A 19,853-nucleotide genomic window follows, 5' to 3' on the forward strand; every position below is an offset into this window, starting at 1 on the left:
CAAATGCTCAAACATTACAATGTGCATTTTGTGACCTTCAGAGCAATATTTCAGTTACTCCACATTTTGCTTTTAGCACTGATTTATGGAAATTCAAACTAGAGTAGAAAACATCTTGAAGGAAGAAATCCCTCTCAAGCACTTACCCTGAGAAAGTGCACACTCATCAGAATAAGGAGGAATGATGAGGAGAATCAGCACCTTCAAGAAAAGCGGACACTTTCCATAATAAAAGAGATTATGAAAGTCTGAAAAGCTGGAATGCAACATGAGGTCTTTGAAAGACTAGTCAGATACTCATCTTAAACCTTCTGGAGAATTTCAGGAAGTTTAGATAATTTTTACTAGGAAAACAAACAAAAAACCCCAACACCTTCCTAATAGAATATAAAATTTAAAAAATTAATCAGTCAATTCCAGAAAGACAATGTTAACAGAGTAACCGCATTCCCTGTTTTCTCCATGCCCCAAGTATAATTTCCTTCTACATTACAGAACATCTACCAGCTAATTAAAATACCGGAAACCGGAATTTATGATATAACATGGTGATAAAGTGAATTACATTTAAATGTCAATGGGATCTATGGAACAGAGCAAACTTGGAAGAAACTCATTCAGTAATTTTCAAGTTGTGAATAATTAGCATGGCATTTTCAAATGCACTTGGTCATGACCTAATTCTGCTCTAAATTGTTCGATTTTAGTTTCTGCAAAGCTACATGGGCCATGCAATACTACAGTAGTATTAGAATGAATGCTAGAGCAGTACTGAGTCCTGCTGAAACATCCCACCCCTAAATTGCTCCAGCAATACAATGGGACCTGATGATTTAGGGCATCTTTTCAAAGGCACTATTGCAGATTTACATAAATGCAAACAAATATAGCTGGGCCTCAGGACTGACACAATGTACCTAATTCATACTTGCTCAGTTTACCTGGAAGAAGCTGGAATGGAGTTGAAAATATAAACTAAACTAACAACTTCCACAGGAAAGCTGAGATATTCAGAAATATTTTATCTGTAGTAATCCAATAACATTACGAATTATTTTGACATTGTCCTGTGAAGTGTCATGACAAACAGGCTACAACTACAGAATGTGTGTGGCACAGAGACTGAGCACAAGCCTGGGCATAATCTACTTGCTGTCAGATATCACAAAGCTGCTTTGAATAAACATGCTCCTTAAAACAGCACTTCCTCCCATCCCTCTGAATTCATCATGTCTATCCCCAAATAAAAGAAATTATTTCCTTGCTTTGTTAGGAGCAGCGTATGCTGCACATACAGTGCAGTGTATGCACATTACACTGCAAATTATTTTGTATTTCTTGCTACTAAACGTCTTGTTCCGGGACCTTGTTACTAAACACTGACTACCTGAGGGAAATCAAATTAACAGCAGCTGAGACAGAACTATTAAAGGCATGTTTTCCCCTATGTACGGTAGTCTGGTAATGTATCCACAGGCACTGAGAGGGTGAGGATAAAGCAAGGACATTTCTCTGAACCACCAGTATCTTTCACATTACTGTCTATGTCTGTGAAGGAGCCATGGATGCAGTGATATTGATAGGTGCTGGGGTTCCTCATGCTTCAACTCAAGCATGCAGATTTCCCAGCCACGCACACTATGAAGACACTGGCTTCCAAAATAAATCAAGCAGGCTTTTTGCTTAAGACTACAGAGGTAACTGCAAGGTTGTTTCTGGTTGCAAGCGCAATGATGTGAGGAAGCAGCGCACCAAAAGCCCGTCTGCCCTGTCCTCCTCATGCCCTCGGGAGGCACAATCCAGCCTCCTGAAAAAGGGAATGGTTTGGGATGGCACCTGGTGTCCCTCTGCACCACCTGCCAGGGCACAAGGCTCACCAAGGAGCTGTACTCACCCCTGCATTAACTCCTCCTGTGCAATGACGGAGGTGACACCTCTGGTGTTTCCAGAGAAGAGCAAAGAAAAAAATGTACAGGATGATGGGGAAGCGCTTTTGTAGCTGGGAGCCACAAAGATGATTAAGGGAGTGGAGCATCTCCCTTATGAGGAAAGGCTGAGGGAACTGGGGCTCTTTAGCCTGGAGGAGACTGAAGGGTGACCTCATTAATGTTTATAAATATGTAAAGGATAAGTGTCACAAGGATGGAGCCAGGCTCTTCTCAGTGACAACCAATGACTGGACAAGGGGCAATGGGTACAAGCTGGAACACAGGAGGTGCCACTTCAATATGAGAAGAAACTTCTTCACAGTGAGGGTGACAGAACACTGGAACAGGCTGCCCAGAGGCGTTGTGGAGTGTCCTTCTCTGGAGACATTCAAAACCCACCTGGACGCCTTCCTGTGTAGCCTCATCTAGGTGTTCCTGCTCCAGCAGGGGGATTGGACTAGATGATCTTTCGAGGTCCCTTCCAATCCCTGACATTCTGTGAGTCTCTGAATACCAGCCCGAAATGCAGAGTTGCGGTACCCGAGGGGTGAACACGTCGGGGCAGCATGGGCTCGTGGTTAAACACCACGCTAGTAGTGGCAGGAGACCTGATCAGGTCTCAGCTCTGCCACAGATTTGTTTGGGGAATTTGGGAGCTTACAAATTTACTTTCTCCTTCTCACTTCTCATCTGTTTTGTCTACCCAGCCTTCAGGGGCTTTATCATGGGTGTCACCTCATAAGGTGCTTAGAGCAACTAACACTTTGAGCTGGGACCTCCTAGCACTACTGCGGCTAAAATTTTGAAAAGTGTTTAGGCAACATTTTTATTCCATTTACTAAATGGAAAAACGGAAAAAATAACTAAGTCAAAGAAAAAACACATCTTCCTTCAAAAGCCTCTTGAATCAGACCCATAATCTGAATCGAGGCTGAGCACAAAGATTTGTTTAATGAAGCACAAAAATTTGGTTTAATGAAAACTGAATAGACCAGAAAACAACAAAAGAAGTCTCTTTACAAAAGGTATGGTTTCAACCTAGCCAGTAAATAATTAAAGCTCCTCTCTGTTCCCTTCCACTTTCTATTTTAAGGCTTTTCATTATATGGGATCAAAGTCAGCCTGAGTTGGAGAGAGTTAGACAAATCCATCACGGCGACAGAATGGATGTATGATCTCATCCCCTGTGACAGCAGCACGACGCTGCCACCTGTTTGAAATCCGGCTCGTACCACTTCTGATGACACTGGCAATGTCAAGCCTATCACTCGAAATTCAAGGGGGTACGCGGAAACTCTCTCCACCTAAGCAAACAAAATGAAAGAGCTGTGAATCGGGATGGCTACAGGCAGTGCTGGCCACGTGGCTGCGTAAAATAGCAGCCGAGAAATGGTTCAGACCCTGGGAGCATAAACAACCAGGAGACTCGGGATATCAACTGTATGAAGAAAGACCCATTTTTGTTTGGGGTGGAGGCAAATGAGGAGATGATTTATGTACAATAGGTGTATGAAAATTATAAATAGTAAAAAGAAGGGAAATGAAACATTTTTACTTATTTTCTCGTAACAGAAGAAAAAGAATACGTTGCAGCCAAAAGACAAAATAATTAATGAGATATGGAAGAAAAGTTAAACAGAGAGTTTAAAACTGACAGGCAAATTTAAAAGAGATTAAGGAAAATTCTGTTCTACCTTTTTAAACTTAAAGCATAGTTTACCCTGTGGAGCTGTCTGCAGCATAATATAATTGGGACCAAAAAGGACCATAAAAAAATATTCATTAGATTGTTAATGAATTCCTGCATGTTCCCATTAGAAGCTCATTTGTTTTAAAAAGAACGAATATAATCCTTAATGAACCTTGCTTTTTTTAAGCAATAGAAGACAAACATTTATACTTCCTGACACAAGCAATGATTAAACGTCAAGGATTAAGACATTCCCCTTAAGGGGAATCCCCAAGGATTAAGAAAATCCCCCTTTTGTCACATTATTCCACAACTGTCGACTGGCCAGTTCCTGAGCGCTGTCAGGAACAATGTGCTGGGTCAGATCCAACACACCAATGTTTGGTTTGCACTAAAGTTCAATCAAGAGATTTCTGTCTGACACTTTTGTTTAAGGAAAAAAGATTACAGCCGTGGGAGTGCACCAGAAAACTTTGCTTTCTAAACCATTTTTTGCTCTGACTGCCAGTAGCTAGCAGCACTTGAAGATGAAAGCAGCAAGCATACATCAAACTCTACTTGCTTTGGTGTGTAAAACCACTTTGGCCTAGATTCGGGCCAAGATACATCATTTCGGTTCTTTGAGTTGCTTGACACGTTCAATACAAACTGGATTTCTAGTGTGCGGTTCTGGGAGTTGCAGGGGTCTTCTGGCTGATGAAACTTGTCGCTACAGTGTGATATAACAGTCAAATTGTAAAATCATTACAGATATCAAAAAAAGTCACTGCTGTGAAATTTATGCAGTTCATTTCTCAGAGTCTACTAAGCCAAAAACAAAGCAGCAGTTTAGCACATCTCTAGCTCAAAGAGCTATTTCAAAACATGCTCTAGATTAAGATTGCATAGCAGGATCTCTTCCCAGTGAGAAAATGCGCCCTGAGGACAAGCAGAGGCCTCAAACAGCAACATTCTCCTGGGTGACCTCATTAGCATCTGACGTGTGGGAACATCTTCTTTAAATGTGTGATTCTCCTGCTTACTTTGAGATGGTTCTTTAAATTCATAGAATTACTTCAATTTGGTATCAGACAGATAAAAAAATCCACATTATTCAGGCCCAACAGCTCTTCAAATTTAAAAAGAAAAAAAAAAAGAAAGAAAAAAAAAACCACCTGCAATAAAAAATGAGATTGGAAAGGTTTTGATGCTTTTTGTGGGAGTTAGCTGTATGCAGAATTGAACTGTATTTCCTTGGTTTAGCTGAACTAAGCTGTACTGACAAGCGCATGCTGAATTAGATCCGGTTGTAACCTGAGGTGAACCTGCAGGATAAACCTTACGTCATTGTATTGCTGCAGTTCGTTCTTTTTTCCACGAGCAAATGTGGCTCACTTCCCTCCATCTCCAAAATGCCGTATCGGCTGTGCTGGCCATGGGGTAGAAGTCTAAACAGAGCATGTTTGGATTTATTCATTTCACGCCTCTGGGAATGGAACTGAGCTACCAGGAGAGACTGAAGTAAGACTACAAAGGCACAAGGGAGGCTAAAGTGAAGATCTTTTAAAGATAACAGGGGGTATTAAAATGTACCCTGTGTTGAAAGACATTCACCTGCGCTTCTAATTTGGATTTTTGCCTATCCAGGGCAAAACTAGCCCCATGTTTCTCCCCCACAGGCATGCAGGGACATCTTGCCTTGCGTCGTGAGGTAACCAAAACTAATTGGTGACGATGCCAAGCCCTTTCTAGCTACAGTATGTTAAAAATACTTCATTTCTACAGCACCATTCACGCAACTTTGTAGAATAAGATACAACCCTTCTAAGAAACTGAGGATTCCTCAGCATGAAGGACCATGAGGACATGGGGTACCTGGCATGGTAACCCCCTCTGCCAAATTTTCAGTACTGTATCGTTGCTTCAGAGACACAACTGAGCAGGCAATACTGCTTCTTACCTTATGCCTTACGGCTAGACATACAAAACGTACTCAGGGTTCCTCCCTAAGACATGTTTCTGACCACGAATCTACTTAGTCAGAGTCAGCTAGAAGCCTCAGTGGCACAAGGTAAATGAGCACGTAACCCTCAGAACCTGAAGGTTCCTTTCTGTTTCAGGATTATCACTGAGTTCTTGTGCCATGGCTGACCACAGAGGAGCCCTCTCTGGATTAATCTGTATAGTTACATGAAAAGCAACTTTATTTGTAGTTCCCCTGGCTAGGTAATAGATGCATTGCACAAGCTCTTTGCCCGCAGAGCCCTGGCACGAGCCCTCTCCCTGCTCACTGGGAGTGCCAGGAAACTATAAAATTGATTCAGCCCATAGGTTTGGAAAGGAGGGGAATACAATCGTTCAGTGTTCTCTGCTGCTGACTGCAAAACCTGGGTCGCAGGCTGATACACTTTCTGCCTTCCCCATGAAACCAAGAGTCAGGCAGTGAGCAGGGCTGGTGCAGCAGGACAGGGATGCAGCCACAAAGCACAGTTACAAATAATGACCATCCCGCAGAACTAGAAATTCTATCGCTCCAGATTCTTAAGGATGATATCCCAGGTGTTTTCTTTACTTGAAAAATGCTGCTTCTTTCCGTTTACACTGGCAGCGGACAACATACAGTCTGCTTTAAGGACCTTCCACATGGTCAGGTATTACCTTTCTACTATAGGTTCCTCCAGCTATAGTGCTAAATGTTATTTTCCAATCCTGTATAATCATTTTTTTAAAAGAAATTCAGGTATGTAATCTTGATAATGATTTTTTTCATGTATACTCAAGCTCATATGCAATGGAGATGTTCTTGAGACACCATGATTTTGCTTAATAAAAATATAAATCTCTATATAATTTCATCACTTCGGGCCTTGAAAAACTGGAAATCCTCCTCCTACATTATTTGTCATTATTTCCTCTGTATGAATTGAATGTAAGAAATGCATAGCTAAATTATGCAGAACTTATATAACTGTTTGTAAGACAGAAGAATATACAAAATTAAGCAGCTTTAATAGTTAGGAATATAGAGAAGTCCAACACAGACCTGAGGAAAATACAGGTTTACTTGTATTGAATTAGTATAAACAGAAGTAAATCTGAGAATACACTGTCATTCCTTAAGACATGTGGAAACCAAGATCTGGCAGAACTAATTATGAAGCGGCTATATGAACAAACATAAACATAATATGTAGAAAGGTCAATTTACATTAAGAGATCACATATCTCTTGCCTTAGTTTCCTCTCTTGGAACAGCAGTGGAGGACCCACGTGGCTCACTGACACCACTTGCACACAATCTTAAGTACAATATTAGGCATTCATAGCAAGCATACATAATTTCTTTCATTGCCTATCAGGAGGTTCAGCTACTTTTGGCAGTTTGGTAGCCTGCCTTCTCCTTCAGCTCTTGCAGCAAAGTCTCACATTACCCAGGCCTCCTTCTCCTACTCTCAATGCAAAAATCAGAAGGGAAATAAAATCCACCACTCCTCTGCTTGGCTTATTAAATCTCTCTCACACTGTTGATCACTCCCCGTGGCCCTGCGACTTGAGTTCTTAGCTCTCAACTTGCAGAGCTCTTTAATCCCTTAGGTTTCTATCTGGATGGCCACAGGCAGACTGCACCACAATTTGCACAACCCCTCCTCTCTCTTTCTAGTCCCTGATAAGAATCTTTCCTCTCACTGGTGGTCTTTCTTACCTCTGCTGAAACAGCAAAAAGCCTTTTACAAGGTCACGCATATACCCTTAGTCAGGTGTTCTTTGACTTACAATGAAAACCACGGGACAGCATAAATGAACCTGGGGTTCTAGATGTAAGGCGTTGTTGTAAATTATAATTAGATACAATAAGAAATGGGGATGAAAGTGGCTTCATTAGCAAATGTCAGCTTTTCAGCATACTCCAAACATGTGCATTTGGAAATTCTTGTTGCTGTACCTCATGCAAATTACAGTTTGCAGCTCCCTTGCACTGTTCTCCCATTAGGTGTGTGAATGAAGCATAGAAACAATTTGTTTTATCGCCTCCACTCTCACAAAAGCATTGAATTAAAAATAGCAATAAGGCATCACATTTAACAGGGCAGTAAAATAGAACCGACATGACTGCAGGCTTGCTCCTTCCCTCCTATATTGAGGCTGCAGCTCCGCCTGGGAACCTTCTACCAGATTTTGCCTTGAGAAAAGGTTTATCAAGAGGCAAATCACTGTGGGGTAAGTGCCAAAACCCACGCCTGTCCTTTCAGTCCTCAGGCCATTTGGTTGCAGGAGCTGATAATCTGCTTTGCAGTTCCATCTTGCTGGCAGCTCTTTTCCATGGTGATGCTCTTATAGAGACACTTGACAGCCAAGCATCGTTTTGGTCCATGTTGTTGAGAAGGCTCCTCAATTAATAGGAGATTTACTGTAAACCTAATACAGGTTGTTATTTTTGAATTTTGACTCTCCCGTGAGTTGAGAGTAGAAGCAATATCCACAGCTGCCCACTCCTTTCCTACCATACAAGATGCTGGAAGTCTGCACCTCAGGACACACAGGAACTAGCAAAAGAACAGGATGTGACCTGTACCACTGACATCTATTTGATAAAACTAATTCTTCTTCAAAACCAATGGACATGAATCAGGTCTCCGCAAAACTGGAAACATTAATCTGAGCTTTAAAAACCCAAGGGACTAAAGGTGTCATACTAACATCTTTAGCATCATACTAACATCTCACTCTGTGCAATAATTCCTTTTAAGCAAATAGTGCAGTAATACTAGCAGAAGGAAAAAAAATTGTCTGCAAGTAATACCCAGCTAACTCAGCTGGTCCCTAAGATGCGTGAGCCTGCGCTCACTGTTCAGTTTCCAAAATGCACAAAAATATTTATCTGCATACCTTAAATCATTTTCAGATCTAAGGTGCAGGCACCTGGGGATAAAAAAAAAGGGGGGGGGATAGTGACAATCTGGATAGGAATTTGGTGGTTTAGTTTATTTAATTTGAATGCTTTATATTCAAGAATATCTTTGGTCCCTGATATTTAAGGGTTTTCTCTAGAGAACACTCATATAACAATGACAGTAAATCCTACAAGAAATGTATGTGTACCATTTCCATCAATGTTACTGGATCAATAGGTGAAGTGAGATTCCCCCCCTGGTTCCCAGCTCCAGCACAAAGGCCCTTCGCTTCACAGAAGACGAATGTGCAAAGGAGGAGTATGAAGGACAGAGGAGATACGCAGGGGGACTTCTCTGCAGTCTTTCACACAGCACTTGGAGATGTTCACCAGCTGCAAAGAGCCTCTTGTATAGGAAGATTTAGGAGCAGGTGAGGGGAAAGGATCACAGCAGTTCACGGGCCTGAACACACAGCATTCCCAACAGCACCTGACTCCATTGTGAAAAGCAGCAGTGGAAGAGCCAACCTGAAGTGTTAAATCTCTTCTAGCCCTTGGTCAGTGATGTGCTCGGTCTTACCGTGCACACATCCGTCACACAGCAGTGGTGACCCCCTCTGAAAATTTCATGCTAAGGGTAGGAGGAACGGTTAACATACTTCCTATAGTCTTATGCACAAGTGCCTGGAGTTTTTTCACCTAATCTATACATAAATTAAACTTCAGTAACTGTGAATTTTGTTACTGAAAAAAAAAAACCAAACCACCAAACCATGAAACAAGACAAGTTTTCCTAATGCTTCTGCCACATGCAGCGTAAGCACTGTTGTGAACACTGTGTGCTCAGGAGGTGTTAATTGCCAGGTCCCAGGAGCATCCTCTTTAGCCTACTCCACATCTTCCTCTGTGACAGCCTTTACTACAGCGTGATAAGAGTCACTGACCCATCTTTTGAAAGTAGATTATTGCAGTTCAAGTTTATGACATAATCATTAAGTATAAGGTCATTTCTTAATAAAATTCTGCTCTGGCTTACTACGATTCTTCACCAGTAATAAATATTTACTTACCCTTAAATGACTCTGAAAATACTTTTTATACGATTAAACCAGGTCTTTTTCACTAGAACACAAGTATTTATCACTTGAAAGATAATGAAGATGGCAATTAGAGGTTTATCTGTATCCTACATCCTAAAACCTTCTTAGCTGCCATTTTTTAAAAAATGTTTTGAACAAGCCAAAGAACACTGCAAATCCAGCCCTTTAGTGCTGTAATTTACATCTCTGTTGGACAAACAGCATCGGGACACAAAACCCATTAACCTCATTTGTTGAAGGTCACTACATTTATGACATGACAGAAGTATGAGCGGAAGGAGTCACATACACTTAATTGTATAGGCTATTTGCACATAAAATAACCAAATGGTCAAACTAAAATAGCTTGCCAAACTCTGTATCTGTAGTCTATACACTGCCATACAACTATCAAGAACTTGCATGTTAACTTGCTACTAAGAGTTCAGAATAGTTTAGAAAAGACAGATGAGTAGGTAATGAAATTGTATTTTCTGTCTGAAAATCTGGCACTTCATTAGTATCTGACAGAAGTAATTTCTACCTTCGCTAAAAAAGACTTGCTTTTCTGTATACACTCAGGATAGCAATTGCTTTTATTGTTTTACTAAGCTGTTCTACAATATCTTAAGAAGAATTTTCCTGTGGTAAACTAAGAGAGCAAATTACTTTATAAGCAGTTTTTCTTTGAAACATTTTGCACTTCAGTTTGCAGATAAACATGTCTTCACAATTGCTGTTCTCAACAGGAACCTTTCCCATACACCTCCAGTGATGTCAATTGTCCTGTATCTTAATTTCTTACCGCAGTGAGGTCACAAATTTTTTATCATCTGACTTCACCACCAGATCTACGCGATGATCAAGACATGATATCAGAACACGAAAGCTACATTACCTGGTGAGACATCACAGCTCTGTACACTCTTACAGACATATTTCTCCTGCCCTTGTCGACTTCTTGCTGTTTTCTCTGCGCTATTAAATCATTCATCTCTCGACATAAACGTAGAGTTCATCATATAAATCTGCAAAGTCACCATTTTCAGAAAGAAAATGATATAGATAATTAAACCTGAATAGCAAAATATACAATATGCCACAACAGTGGTAGTATGCGGCAGGACTTAAGTTGAATGCAAATGCTGAGTAGAGCAGGATTCCCGCCTGCTCTCTGCCAAGTTACTTTTTAAGGTAAGGCTTCCATTTGGATTTCCAAAGGCAATTCCTGCTTCTTGCCTCAGTTGATAAAATTCCAAAAGGGTTCACTTCAACAAACGTATGTATAACAGGGCCTTAGAAAACTTACTTCCTCTGTGCTAATATTTGCTTTCCATACAGAGCAGCTACTTCATACCTGGTATTTTCAACAACATTTAACCTGGACCTACCTCTTGATAAGAAGTCTACAGATCCGAGTGAGACAACTAAATACACCCAAAATACCCCATGAGCATTTTTACCTTTTCAGTATCAGTCCTGTAAAGACTGTTAAATATATGGAGTTTCCATATGTTCTGCCCACCCAAGACTTCAATGAAAATAAAGGAACAAAAGACTAATTTGTCAGAGCTTAATTTACTACATTAATTTTATGCATGGTCAGTTATACTACATAAAATAACCCCAATGCCATTTCAGGCACGTTGCACAGTCAGCTTTACCAGATAAAAATCTACGGATCAAATTAAAATTTAAAAACTACCTTTTAAAAAAGTTTGAGTTAACAAAAGGGACAGTCTGATCATTCAGTGACAATAAGATCATATTCTAGGTAAAAAAAGCCTGAGCAGCTAAGCTATGGAAAAGTGTGTTCAAACACTCAACTTTTGATTGTAGTGTTTGCAATATATTCACAGTATCCTTAGCAATGCCAATTAGAGCAAATATTGGGACAAAGCCCAAAAGACCAGTTCAGTTTTGACTTTCGTTTTACTCCATTTTACAGAATAAAACAGCACACTGGCTCTTGAAAATGAGCTTAAAAAAGTACGTTAAGATTTGTTATCTGAGAAGACAGTGTCTCCCTTCTATGACCCAGCTTTTGCAAGTAACCTGGCAAAGACTGAAGGAGCTCGGATGCTTGGTTTTTCTTAACTGTATGATCTTCTCTTGTTGCTCTGGTATGGCTTCCTTGGATATTTAGACAGGAACGCTGAATACACCAAAACAACATGAGATGTCATTTGCAGTCTTCTCATTGACTTCAAATGACTGATAAGCTGGCCATTGAGGATTTAAATATTTCAAGAAGTGGGAGATATTGTTGAGCAAAGGGCAGAGTCATGTCTGCTGTCTTATTCTCTGCATTGCAGGTATTTATTTCATCCTCCATAAAGCAGATGCTATGACTATAGAATAGATTCTGTAAAATCAAGTTTCCTTTATGCTCATGCTCACATTTAACCTCAGTTAGAAAACATTTCCTTTTCAAAATCCTTGAATTCTACTGTAAGCATTGTCTAAGGAAATGTTATCCTACAAAATATAGTCACTTCCTGTGAAAAGAATGGTATATCCTTAATAAAATAGATGAACTTTACAGCTTTTGGAACAACGTCTCTGTTCTAACCTGCTGTACCAGCTCACATCCAGGCTACGGCATCATGGCTTAATCTTTGTTCAAAGCAGAAGAGCAATTGTTGTGACCTGGAATTTCATAGGAAATTCAGCAGAAAAAAGGGCTGGCAGTTAGGGCAAGACCAGTGCGAAATCAACTTGTCCAAGACCAGGACAGAGGGAAAACAAATGGATGCTAAAAGCACGTAAACCACCTGGAAGTCATTCATGCGAACTAAAGATTGCAAAAGAAATTCATGATGGCAAGTTTCAAAGCAGAAGAAGGGAAAGGAGACTTGCTCAGCATTCTGTTGAGTCGAGCCACTGAAGTACATATGCATTTACAAGATGTCGTAAGGTTGCACTGTTTAAGTCAGATTTTATTCTTGCACATAGAATCCAGCTAACACAAACCTGACGTAGTATTTCCACTTCAGAAATTTTTTTGTTGTTCGACTGATACCCATTCAAAATAGGTTAAATGTGTAGTCAGGTGAGCGTCTGATGAATTTTGACATATCTTGTGCTAAGCTACTGCCCCTTATCTGAGGTAACAAAGTTCATTTGAATGCAAAGCAGAAAGGCAAATCTTAAAGAAACACCTTATGCCATGGATTTGTGATGAATAGTAAGCACTCTTCGTCCAGTTCAGGGCAGAAGTAACAGGTACCACTAGCCAACACTGACTTTGGTTTTCAGGGAAGTGGTGGAGTCACCATCCCTGGAGGTGTTTAAAAGATATTTAGATGAGGTTCTTAGGGACATGGTTTAGTACCAGAGTTAGGTTAGGTTATGGTTGGACTCGATGATCCTGAAGGTCTCTTCCAACTGAAATGATTCTATGATTCTATGAAAGTTTGCACTGAAACAGCCTGGGGAAGCTCACACAGGAGTGTACCGCTGCTGGGAAACTATAAATTCTTCAGCTGTCTGAAGTATCCTACCACTCCTCTAGGTAACACTGCAAAACTCAAATCAAAATCAACACCCACACAGGGTTTTACCTTAATTTAACTCTGCCTGCTTACATTAGATACTGCAACCAGCCTTTGTAAAAAGTGGCCTAGGAGATCAACTTTCAGATCACATGAATTTTTTACCTATTGTTTGTAATTACTTCTGAAGTTGTTGCAAAGATGTGTTGCTCTAAAATGAACCAATTAGTGTTAGCAATTTTATGGCTTACATCTACTAAACACAGGCCAAATTTCTAAGCTTGTGGAGGTCAATTTGTACCCCTTCATATGCACATGTAGTAGGTGAAAGTAAACAAGACATATCTGAAGGATGCAAAGCCTAAGTTTCTAAGTGAGCTCACAGGAAAATGCACAGAAGGCAGTAGCTGGTGCAAAGAAATTTTGTTAATAAAGGAAAAATTAGTATCAGGAAATTAATCTATTTCTTGACAGTAGATCTGTTATGCTCTGGAACATTTTTCCTGAGGGAAGTGGTGGGAGCTTCATTACTTTGATAATTTAAAATCAGACCAACAAAAAAAAAAAAAGTAGTAAATGTACAGCACAATATAGAATAATTCTATATAGGAAGGGCAGTGCAGTAGATGACTAATAAGTCTATCTTTCTAGCAACTATGAATCATACAAGCACGCAGTGGCTTGACACTGGATTTCCTGTGCACGGCTGGTGAAGCAAACAGACAGACTTGCACATGGTACTAGTTGGTAATGGCTGGAGGAACCAATTCTTCATATGCAAAAAGCAATTAATACACATCTTACTAGAGTGTCTGCCTAAAACCTACAGAGGCTTCATGTAGTGAAGCTTTACTTACAGTCCCCTCTCCCCTAAACAATAAAAGCAATGCCAGTTTCATTATCACATGCACACTCTTTTTGCTTGGACAGAACATTCTTAGCTGAAAGAACACACTGGAGTTCATTTATGAGCTGAGTGTTTTATGTGTAACCAAAGGTAAAAATTTTTGGTCACGGGTTACACCATGTTTTACTTGAGTTTAACTCATTCTCTACTCAAAGGCATATTTAAGACAAACATTTGATTTTTTTGAGTATGACAAGTATTTTTTCACATCGAAGTTGACGGAAAGACACACAGACTTTTTATTTGATTCTTCTGTTTCCGGTATTTTCTCTAGTACAGTAGACAAGCGAGTGTTATTTGAACTAATCTGCCCAAGCCAAGCTGTTTGACCCAAGCACTTCGCTGCAGCTACATGACATTTGGCCATTGGCAGAGTTGTGCTGTAACCATGACGTGCTGCTCAGACTACAGACCAGGGCTTCAACACTGACCCCCACAGCAGTACTTATAAATCAAAAGAGCGTAGAAGTAACACTTTAAACTACATGCAGGATGGTAAGTCGGATAAAGCTGAACGCGATGTGACTTAATTTTGTTGAAAAGCAAGATTGGCCAAAACAAAGGCACTTTTTGTCAATGACCAGAGAAAGTGAAACTTACTGTGCTGTATATTCTGCATTTTTCTGAAACAATCACCTCCAACTACAAATTTGCAAACAACATATCAAAGAAAAAAGGTAGTAATTTTGCTCAAACTGTCTAGAAATTAGGGAGAGTAGGACGATACATTCAGAAACTTTTAAGCTTTGCATTTCACCATTTTTGGGAAAAAAAATCCATGTTTCTTGAAAGATGTTGTCATTGGAGTAGGCTGAGGATGGTCCATCATACCTGATGTCGTCATAGAAAGTAGCTTAACACTCAGGAGAAGAAGAGCAACAAGTGCTGCTTGTTGTGCTTTGGAAACAATATGTTTTCCTTGCCACCGGGCTATTTTGTATTTCAAGTTTCTTCCCAAAGAGTCTAAGGTCTCTGTGGGATATTATTTTTCAACCACCTTGACAGGCTATTTCTGGGTGTCACTGTTCAAACAATTTCATGCTCAGAAAAGGATACATTCAAGCCTGGTACTGAATTCAGCTGGATAGTGCTGCACAGACATTGCTGTGGATGCAATATAGGATAAACCACAAAATTGTTTGTTTTCTTTCTCACAGGAAAACACATACAAGCACATAATAACTAAATAATAGTCTTTCCCTTGTCGTACTCTCGCAGTAACACAAGAAAACTGAAAAAAAAACCCACATGAAAATCACCACTACACTAAGGATATTTACCCACATTTTCTTTCTTACAACTTTGGTGAAAATCCACCTCAATGCAAAGGGGAACAGAAGTTTAGGCAGGCAGGTGTGAAAAAGTAATTTACCTTGATCTGGATCCCATCTGGCTCGTTTTTTATATAGTTGGTTTTTGTTGCTGTTTGTTTGTTTGTTTTTTTAATCAATCAATATTGTCCCCAGGAAAACAAAAAGAAAATAGAATAGCTATTAATTTACTTTGAGATTAACAGAGAACAGACACATCATTAGAGTTGGGATAGCACTGCCATGGGACTGTATTTATATGTCTTAAAAAATTCAAGTTTATTAACATTTCGAAATGAAATCCATTAGAGGACCTTCAAACCATTTTGGTCAGTGGACACAGATTCATAATTCAAACACTTCCAGAACACAATGAGTTCTCACCCAGGGCACTGGCCAAAGCTGATCTGGGTCTTCATCCAATCAAAACAAAAATGTCATGGCATGGAGAATTTAGGTTTGATGCAAATAGTTACTTTGGGAGATAATCATTTGAAGGACCATTTTAACATGTGTGCATAGCACAGTCAATGAAGCTATAAATATTACTACTCTCTGAAAATACTTCTATTTTTAGTGAAAACTGTATGAATTGTTCTTATTTTTTCCAGTTTTCAAAATATTTGCCTTCAAAACATACCTTGTAGGTTTTTTTCCTCTTTTTAACTATTGTGACTGAAGAAGGGGTAGAATTAAAACAAAGGAAGACGGGGGGGGGGGGGGGGGGGGGAGGTCCAGAAAGACACAAACTTAAAAAAACAAACTCATTTTTAAATGTGCTATCCCTGCAAACATGGAGTGCTAAACTCTCTGAAAAACCTTAATCACAGAAGATAAGCGATGGCTGACTGGCAGTAAGTGCTGATGAGACTGTTTTGTTGTTTTCCTGCAGCACAGGGAGCCAGTGCCCTGGGTTGCTGGGCTAGTGACCAAATCCATAGGGCATTCCTGAAGGGGAAATGAGGAGGAAGGCAGAGCGAGGAAGGATGGGTGAAAAGGAAGGTGAGGATGAGGAAGTGGGATTATTAGAGGCTCTTACACCACCTGGTGAGTCCTTAAAGGCCCATCTCCAACTGAGCTGTGGAATTCTGCTGCACACACAAGTGTTTCAGGACAACTTCACCTATGCAAGATGCCAAGTGCCTCTACAAGATCTAAATATCGCTTTAATTCCTTTGCCATAGCAGGACCTGAAGATGTCTCGGCATTTCCTAATAGTGTGTCTGATGTCATCATCGTGCTAAAGATAAGGAAATGCCACATGTACCAGCAATGTGGCTTAAAAAACACGGTGCATGCACAAAGCAAAGGCAAGATACAGAATAGTGAAAATGAGCGAAAGCTCAGCCTCACCTGAGTGGCAGAACCCACTGACTTCAGCCACCTGCATAAGCTGGTCACAAAAGTGGCAAAACAATTCTTATCAATTAACACCACAAACAGTATTATTTCCACATTATTAACCTTGCATATTTTGCTGTTGTGAGTGGAGGGCACAGGGAAACTTTTAGCATCACGAGCACTAGCACCTTTCTCATACTTGCATTTCTGATTTTGATTATCTGATCATAGCTTTTTTCTCCATGAACAGCTTCCCACAGGTGCTGAATCCAGGATCCCTCAAACTCACTTGGTTTTATCGACGTGAGTAATCCCATGACGTTCAGTGCAGTTCCCTACTTCAATAAGGACTCACAATTCCTAAGTGATTGTAGGATCAGGGCCTTCGGGCTGTGAACAGTCATTGGCTTCTCTGCCATTAACAGGTCATTGATAAACTGCAGTTTCGTTCACATCTGACAGAGGGCTTCTGAGGTGCACATATATCACTGTCATTTTTCTGTTACAACTTTTTAAAATGCAGAATCAGATTTAAAACACAATCAATAGCAACCCAGTTGCAAGCACCTCTAATGAAGCACAGCAGAAACAATTTGGTATTAGATTTTCTCCTAAAGGGTGTCACAAAAACCATTTCTTAGTGCCACTTTATGCACCCAAAAGAGAAGATCAAGGTATTTATCCCAGGCTCTAAGCCAGGGAGACACACACACACACGCATTGAACCTCACACACTACAAGAAACTCCATTGGGTTGCGCAGCACAGCCCTTGGCATAACGTTACTGCTGCCATAGATTGTTTGTCCTGCTCACATTTATTCCTCAAATATATATTTCTGCTATCTTAATGATTATAATTAATTACAGTTGATAGGACAATGATAACTATCAACTCTTAAAAGTATTTCCAAAAGAATTTTTTTTATTTTTTTTTTTTTAATTGAAGGCCTCTGCTAGGATACCTTGTCTATATATGGTATATTTTTAACTCATCCATCCTCAGCAAAGTCTGGAAGGCACCCTAGATTCATATTGTGTCAAATACTGAAGAATGTAATTAATTAGAAATTACACTTTCTTCTGCTGTGGGAGCTAAGGGTAAAGGCAGAATGAAACGTAGCACATCAGTTGACTGAGCCTGTTTTCAGCTATTCTTCCTTGAATAAATTTTCCGAACACACTTCATGATAATTCTCTGCAATACAAACTATCCTGTTCTCAACACAACTCACAATGAAGAATTAGAAGTCATTTTCACTTGCCTTCTAAAATACAATTATTACTTCCTTGGTTTTAGATGCTTAGCAAACATCCAGTGATCCTTGAAAACCAACATGATTCCCATTTTCAGACACACAAGCTAGAAGAAGAGGAACGAATAAAATAATGCAATAATTTCCTCAACAAAAGTATGAAAAAATACCAATAAGTGTATGCTGATGTAAATCACTCCTACACTCCACCTGAAAATCCATTATCTTTGCTCATAAAGTAGATTTGTGCACTTGACTTTCACTTCCTAGAATCAATTAATTCAGATTAAGGGATACTGCTACATCTGCAACTCTAATCCAAACTGCTATTCCTAACTTCTAAAAATTACTTTATTAAGCCCTAAACTTCAAATAGGTCTGTGGTATAGCAGTACTTAAACGGTCTACATTAGCTACTTGTTTCATGCTTGATCTAATTCCAGATAAAAAAAGTATTTGATGGTAATTTTATTTTCAAAAGAAAATGGAGAATATCAATACAAATCACACTGAAATCATAGTACTAGCTCAAAAATGGTGGTTTTCAATTTTTTATGGTTTTTTACTTTATTTCCAAGGCTTTCTGTAATACCATAAAGGATAACATTGTTCTAGTTGAACGCTTTGTACCATCTAGAAGTCCTATGCTAAAAAAAAGCTGAGTATTGTGAGGGTTGGTAGCATTGCAACATGGCCTGAGAACTCCAGCTCCCTTGTGGAGAAGCCAGCAAGATACTAAAGCCTAAACTTTCTGAATTCATAGCCCAAATTCATCACCAAAACATTCACAGAGACTGTTTATTCACATGGCAGCAATGCAACAAAGGACCAGCTGGTCTCCCAAGAACCTGAAAAGCCTCACATTCCCTCCCAAACCACATCTCAGCAGGCTGGGAGCTGTTACCAGCACTGCCACGGAGCCTCTCTCCTTGATTTTAAGGCCAAAAGCTTTTGGATCCGGCCACTCAAGAGAACAGACTTCACCAGCAACTCACATGCCTCCGGTACCAGGAACATCAAGTGAGATGTGTGGCTGCTCTCTCGTTCTGGACATTCCTCTGAGGTGACAGTCTAGGACAGTGATGTCAAACTCATCTTTACTAGGGCCCACATTAGCCTTGCAGTTGCCTTCAAAGGGCTGAATGTAATTTTAGGACAGTATCAATTTAACTACTCCTATGTTTATACTGTGCTAAAATTATATTCAGTCCTTTGAAGGCAGCCGTGAGGCTGATGTGGCCCCCAGTGAAAATGAGTTTGACGCCCCTGGTCTAGGACCAAGAGCCAGTGAAGGTCCTTCTTTAAAGCACACAAAGCGGTAGGTTTTCTTACAGCTGACACTGAGAATGGAAAGGGAAACAGAGCCATGCATAAAAGCAGCCCATCTGCTTGGCAACACTTGTGTTGGAGTCAGGATCACCGTTCTTCTTACAACTTAAGACCAGCAACAGCACCTGGGATCACAGAAACCGTAGGAGAGTAGGAATGGCTGTTAGTCAGAAAGGCTTGCTAAAGCCTGCAAACACAAAGGAGTTTTGTCAAAAAACAAAACACATTTCCAAATACACAGTAGCACACTGAGTGACTCTTAAGAAGCATCTGTCAGGTCAAGCATCCACAAGAAGAACCATGGAGAGGCAACTCTTGGGAAGGTTCACGTACCTCTCATTTAGAGAGATGAGTAGCTCGTAACACAGAGTGGGAGCGATCCAGCAGCAAGCTCCTACCCTGGCTCCACTGCAAGACAGCACACAGCTTAAGAAGACAGCAGGACTCATGAACATGTTTCCAAATGTGAAGTGATAGGGAACTGCTGCAGAGCAGTTCAGAGCCACAAAGATGATTAAGGGAGTGGAGCATCTCCCTTATGAGGAAAGGCTGAGGGAGCTGGGGCTCTTTAGCTTGGAGGAGACTGAGGGGTGACGGCACTAATGTTTATAAGGGTGAGTGTCATGAGGATGAAGCCAGGCTCTTCTCAGC

This window comes from Nesoenas mayeri (assembly GCF_963082525.1).
Source record: "Nesoenas mayeri genome assembly, chromosome: 2".
Taxonomy (NCBI): domain Eukaryota; kingdom Metazoa; phylum Chordata; class Aves; order Columbiformes; family Columbidae; genus Nesoenas; species Nesoenas mayeri.